Raw genomic sequence first — 6,218 nt, forward strand, 5'->3', positions numbered from 1 at the left:
CCCCCTGGTGAAGTCTGTGAGCGGCATCGAGAGCTGTAGTAGGTAAGGGGGTGGGGGAGGTTGTTTGAATGAGTATGCCTGTGAGGGAATGAATGTGTGAATGAATGAGTATATGAATGAATGAGTGTGTGTGTGATAGCATGGATGTGTAAGTGCTGGAACCTAGGCATGATGGGACTGTGATTGCTGTTAGCAATCACACTCCTATCATGCTGTCAGCCAGTACATACTGAAACCTGGGTAGCTGCCCCCCTTGTGTATTGATGCTGCCAGCAGTATGGGGTCTGCACTTACAGCCACCCTGTACCAGCATGTACTGGCTGACTTTGCATGATAGGAGTGTGATTGCTAACAGCAATCTGCTAACAGCAATCACAGTCCCATCATGCCTAGGTTCCAGCATTTACTGGTTGCCTGGGTATTAAAAGAGTGTGTTTGCTGTTAGCAATCACACTCCTATCATGCCAAGTCATATTGTTGATTTTTTTTTGTCCAATTGTGGTGTGTTACTTTTAATAAAAGTGTGGTTACACACTTGGACAAAAATTACTAGTATAATGCCCAGCCAACCAGTACATACTGGAATCTGGGTATGCCTGAGATTGCTGTTAACAATCACAATATATAATTTTTTTTTACTTTTATTAAAAGTATGTGGGGGGGGGGGTCATTTTCAGTTTTGGCTAAGTGAACCCTGAATTTTCGGTTTTGGTCCAAAATTTTCATTTCGGTGTATCCCTAAAATAAATAGAAATATTTCATTTTGACTTATCCAGAATCCTGAATTTGTAGTCACAAAACTTTCTAGGCCCAGAAATCAGTAAGAGGAAAAGTAAAGGTTATGTGTAATTTACTTTATTTTAATCTGCATATTTTATTAAAGGCCATATTTTCACGCAGTGAAAAATGAGTGCGGCCCGCACACGTATACAATTCTGATGAAGTGGCCCACTGCAGAAAAAATACAGCGGTTTCACAGGACAGGTTCCACTCAAAGCAGGCCTCGCCATGGTCGACCAAAGTGCACGTGGAGTGCACGTACTCAGCGTCATATCCAGAGGTTGTCTTTGGGAAATAGACGTATGAGTGCTGCCAGCTTTGCTGCAGAGGTTGAAGGGGTGGGGAGTCAGCCTGTAAGTGCTCATACCATACGCCGCACACTGCATCAAATTGGTCTGCATGGCTGTCGTCCCAGAAGGAAGCCTCTTGTAAAGATGATTTACAAGAACGCCCGCAAACAGTTTGCTGAAGACAAGCAGACTAAAGACATGGATTACTGGAACCATGTCATGTGATCCGACGAAACCAAGATAAACTTATTTCAACAGATGGTGTCAAGTGTGTGTGGCAGTAACCAGGTGAGGAGTACAAAGACAAGTGTGTCTTGCCTACAGTCAAGCATGGAGGTGGGAGTGTCATGGTCTGGGCCTGCATGAGTGCTGCCGGCACTGGGGAGCTACAGTTCATTGAGGGAACCATGAATGCCAATATGTACTGTGACATACTGAAGCAGAGCATGATCCCATCCCTTTCGGAGACTGGGCCGCAGGGCAGTATTCCAACATGATAACGACCCCAAACATACCTCCAAGACGACCACGGCCTTGCTAAAGAAGCTGAGGGTAAAGGTGATGGACTGGCCAAGCATGTCTCCAGACTTAAACCCTATTGAGCATCTGTGGGCCATCCTCAAACAGAAGGTGGGGTAGCTCAAGGTCTCTAACATCCACCAGCTCCGTGATGTGGTCATAGAGGAGTGGAAGAGAACTCCAGTGGCAACCTGTGAAGCTCTGGTGAACTCCATGCCCAAGAGGGTTAAGGCAGTACTGAAAAATAATGGTGGCCACACAAAATATTGACACAGTGGGCCCAATTTCATTGCCAAGGTTTAGACATTAATGACTGTGTATTGAGTGTAATGGGAACAACATATTTACACTGTTATACAGGCTATACACTCACTACTTTACATTGTAGCAGAGTGTCATTTCTTCAGTGTTGTCACATGAAAAGATATAATAAAATATTTACAAAAATATGAGCGTTGTACTCACTTTTGTGCGATACTTTATGTCACTGACAAACAACACCCAAACATATGTTCAGCAACATCTCCTGAGTTCAGTGATACCACCTACGCATGGGTTTCTCGGGTTGTTTGAGGTCTAAAATGCCATGTTTGGAAGTATGTATTTTCTTTCTTTTCATTTTGACATCTGCTCAGTCTGCGATATGTTCCAGAGAGACCCTTTTGGAAATTATTTATTTTTTAATGGGCAGCACCTTCTTGCTAGAGGCATAATGTCTTGCAGTGGGTCCTGGGGAGGGTTTTCAGAGTCACTGAATGCCTCGCTATTGAGGCATTTTAGGGACACAGTTTAAACAAAGCTCACTTTCTAAGCTTATTTAATGCCATGACGTGTCAGGCACGTCATTGGCTGTTAACTGACTGCTTTTGTGTGACGTGCCTGTCACTCCATTGGTTGTTAAGGGGTTAAATGCTGCAACATTTCTTTATTAAAGAATTATATAAAATACAAGTCAGTGAAATGTATATTCTAACCTATAAACCATAACCCAATGTCTAACCATATAGGGAGGGTCCATGCCCCAACTGCTTAAAATTCTACCTATAACACAGTGCCATTTTACGACCCCGCCACTGTGGGTTGGGTCTTTTGCACTTTACTCATTATCAGCTTGCTTCCAATAGCATATCCTAACTCCTAACCTCTATCATTTCACTGTTCCACCTTCCCCTTAAAAACTCCAGACAAAACCACATCTACCTCACAGGGACTCCTTCGCCATAGGCAACGTACTTGAACCCGACTCAACACGTTGCCCACCTCAATAAATCCATAAACCCTTCCAATCCGGAATCAACATTCAATCACCAGCTGGGATGACTTGAAAAGCCCAGCTTCTGTCACCGAACTGGATGTCACATGGCAGTTCTATTCTGTTCATCGCCAATGAGGAAGTCTTGCATTTACACGTGATCGTGAGAGACTTTGGCCATGGGGAGGGTCAATGATGGTTCCCGAAAACTGCCTCTGGTGCGAGGCCTCCTGTAGGCCCAGACTGGCCATCTGGTACACCGGGTAAATGCCCAGTGAGCTACTAGTACCCTTTACTTACCCAGTCCTGCATTGTGCAGCAACCAGATGGATACACACAGATGGACATTGCATGATAATATAACGCACCTGCTACCACTGAGTTGACTGCTTCTAGACCTGATGTGCCCCTTCCTGAATTAAATGCTGGTGATTGCCTACAATACAGGGGATTCCTGAACTCTTGTAGGCTTCTCTTTTGTTTGACACCACGCACATACAGTATGTTACAGAATAAGGTTCACATAATTGTTTCTCTCTTGAGGGGGGAACCAATCACTTGAGCCCATGGTCTTCTGGAAAGTGATGGTCCCGTGCTCTATCCAGATTGATAGGCATTTGTGTGATCATCAAAAGAGCTAACATCCACATCTTCCTTTTTGCTTCCTCGTGCCAAAGTCAATGTATGTTCCGTTACAACCCACCCTGCCTCTAGTTCTCCACCCAAGCCTATGCAGATAGGCCTAATTCAGGGGGGAGAATTCCAATAAGGACTGTAACATAAAAGGCTAGGGGTGGGGAGTCACGTAAGAGGATGACATCGGACAGAGGGTGCAGAATCCAAATTTACTCTTGGACTACACCGTGCAAATATGTTTCTAAATTTAAGCTAAATACATTCTGTTTAGATTTGGATTTTGGGGGAGGGAGAGGGGATAAAGTTAATGTGAACGATTAAAATCAGGTGGCGTGGCAGAAGTCTGAAGATAAAGATCAGGAAGTCTATGTCTAGCTAGCAATGAACTAACCAACTCCCTAAGGGGATATAATCGATGCTTGCATATTTTACTATGGTCCGTAAAGATCTGAAAGATGTCACAAAGCAACTCCTATAGACTTATAGGCCTTGCCACATTAGCTATTTGATGGACAAACTTGTGGTTCTAGCATGGAAACTGTAGATGTAACATGGTTTGTCCATCTTGTTTCCATGATGCAGCCACTGCTGGTTATGAAAAAAAAATGTTTACACCTTATATTTGTTTAACTTGCCCTGATTTGGAGACTGGAAAGCTGTATGATAGTATGTCATATAAAAAAGAAAGTTTTTATTGTGATCCTTTAAGATGTATATCTACCTTATAATGGCTAGGCTATTTTAATACAAACTGTGTTCCCTCTATCCTACAGGTGTTAAATTATAATGTGTATGACATGTAACACATTAACTTATTATGCTGAGCAATGGTCACTTTGTATAAAGAGCAGTTCAGGTACAAACTGTTAAAAGTGAAAGTGTGATCATTCCTTATTGTTCCTTAATTACACTTGATCTATAAGACCTCCACAAAGTTTTACAGCATTGATTACACACACATACACTGACATATGTATGTATATTATTTTTCTACACAGTGAAGTCTGTCCTTACAGTTATTATTATTATTTTATTATTATTTATTGTTTTATATAGTGCCATCAAATTCCATAGCGCTGTACAATGGGTAGACAGGACATAACAAGTATTATGTAACATAACAAATTGACTAACAGAGACAACAGGTGAGGAGGGCCCTGTTCAAATGAGCTTACAGTCTAGAGGGATTTAGGGTGTATTACACAATAGGTAAAAGTGCCATTGTTAGGGATGGACCAGCCACACTAGTAAAAGTATTGCAGGAGAGGGACTAGGAAAGGCGAGCTAAAGGAATATGGGAGGGTGTTAGTGTGCTATGTTGTAAGTAGGGCTGCAACTAACGATTATTTTAATAATCGATTAGTTGGCCGATTATTTTTTCGATTAATCGATTAATCGGATAAAATTTTTTATTTTTTTTCAATTTAAAATAATGTAATAAAAAAAGTACAATTTAAACTTTCATCTCTTTATCACAATGGCCTCTCTCTATTCACCTTCTTATTTTACTGACATAATAATAAAAGCTACAAGAACCCAAACTAGGTTTAAATACAAAGTTATTAGTAAATATTAATTCATATGTTAACTATTTTTCATATTTAATAAAAACTATGAGAAAAAAGCCTTGTTTAAATTTTTTTTATTTACCAAACTGCCCCCGGTTATGCACATCTGACCCCCAGCTTGCCACTGTGCCCCCATATATGCCTTATACCTCTTATATGCCAGTGATATGCAACTGAGCCCCCTGATATACCTTTTACCCCAGATATGTTTTATACCCCCCTGATATGCCTAATATCGATATGCCTTATACCCCCTATATGCCCTGAAATTCATAATACCCCCCATACACCACTATAACTCACTCATACACCACTCTGGCTCCTCCCCCTCCCATATACCACTCTGGCTCCTCCCCCTCCCATACACCACTCTGGCTCCTCCCCCTCCCATACACCACTCTGGCTCCTGCCCCTCCCATACACCACTCTGGCTCCTCCCCCTCCCATACACCACTCTGCCTCCTCCCCCTCCCATACTCCACTCTGCCTCCTCCCCCCTCCCATACTCCACTCTGCCTCCTCCCATACTCCACTCTGCCTCCTCCCATACTCCACTCTGCCTCCTCCCCCCTCCCATACACCACTCTGCCTCCTCCCCCTCCCATACATCACTTTGCCTCCTCCCCCTCCCATATACCACTTTGCCCCTCCCATACTCCACTCTGGGTCATCCCCCTCCCATACATCACTCTGGCTCCTCCCCCTCCCATATATCACTTTGCTTCCTCCCCCCTCCCATACTCCACTCTGCCTCCTCCCCCCTCCCATAATCCAGGGATTTATTCTGATTGCCATATTTGGAGTCGGGAAGGAATTTTCCCCCTGTATGGGGCAATTGGCATCTGCTTCATAAGGGTTTTTTTTGCCTTCCTCTGGATCAACACAGTAGGGACACAATATGTATATAGGTTGAACTTGATGGACTTTGGTCTTTTTTCAACCTTATGAACTATGTTACTATGTTACTCTGCCTCCTCCCCCCTCCCATACTTCACTCTGCCTCCTGTCAGCCACGGAGGTTCACAAGACACCAGGGAGCCGGGTGGAGAGGCAGAGTGCCGTATGGGAGGGGGAGGAGCCAGAGTGGTGTATGGGAGGGTGGCTCCCATACACCCCTCTGACTCCTCCCCCCTCCCATACACCGCTCTGCCTCTCTACCCTGCTCCGTTACTG

This window comes from Sceloporus occidentalis, unplaced genomic scaffold, assembly GCF_023333645.1.
Source record: "Sceloporus occidentalis isolate IW3139 unplaced genomic scaffold, rSceOcc1.0.p SCAF_55, whole genome shotgun sequence".
Taxonomy (NCBI): domain Eukaryota; kingdom Metazoa; phylum Chordata; class Lepidosauria; order Squamata; family Phrynosomatidae; genus Sceloporus; species Sceloporus occidentalis.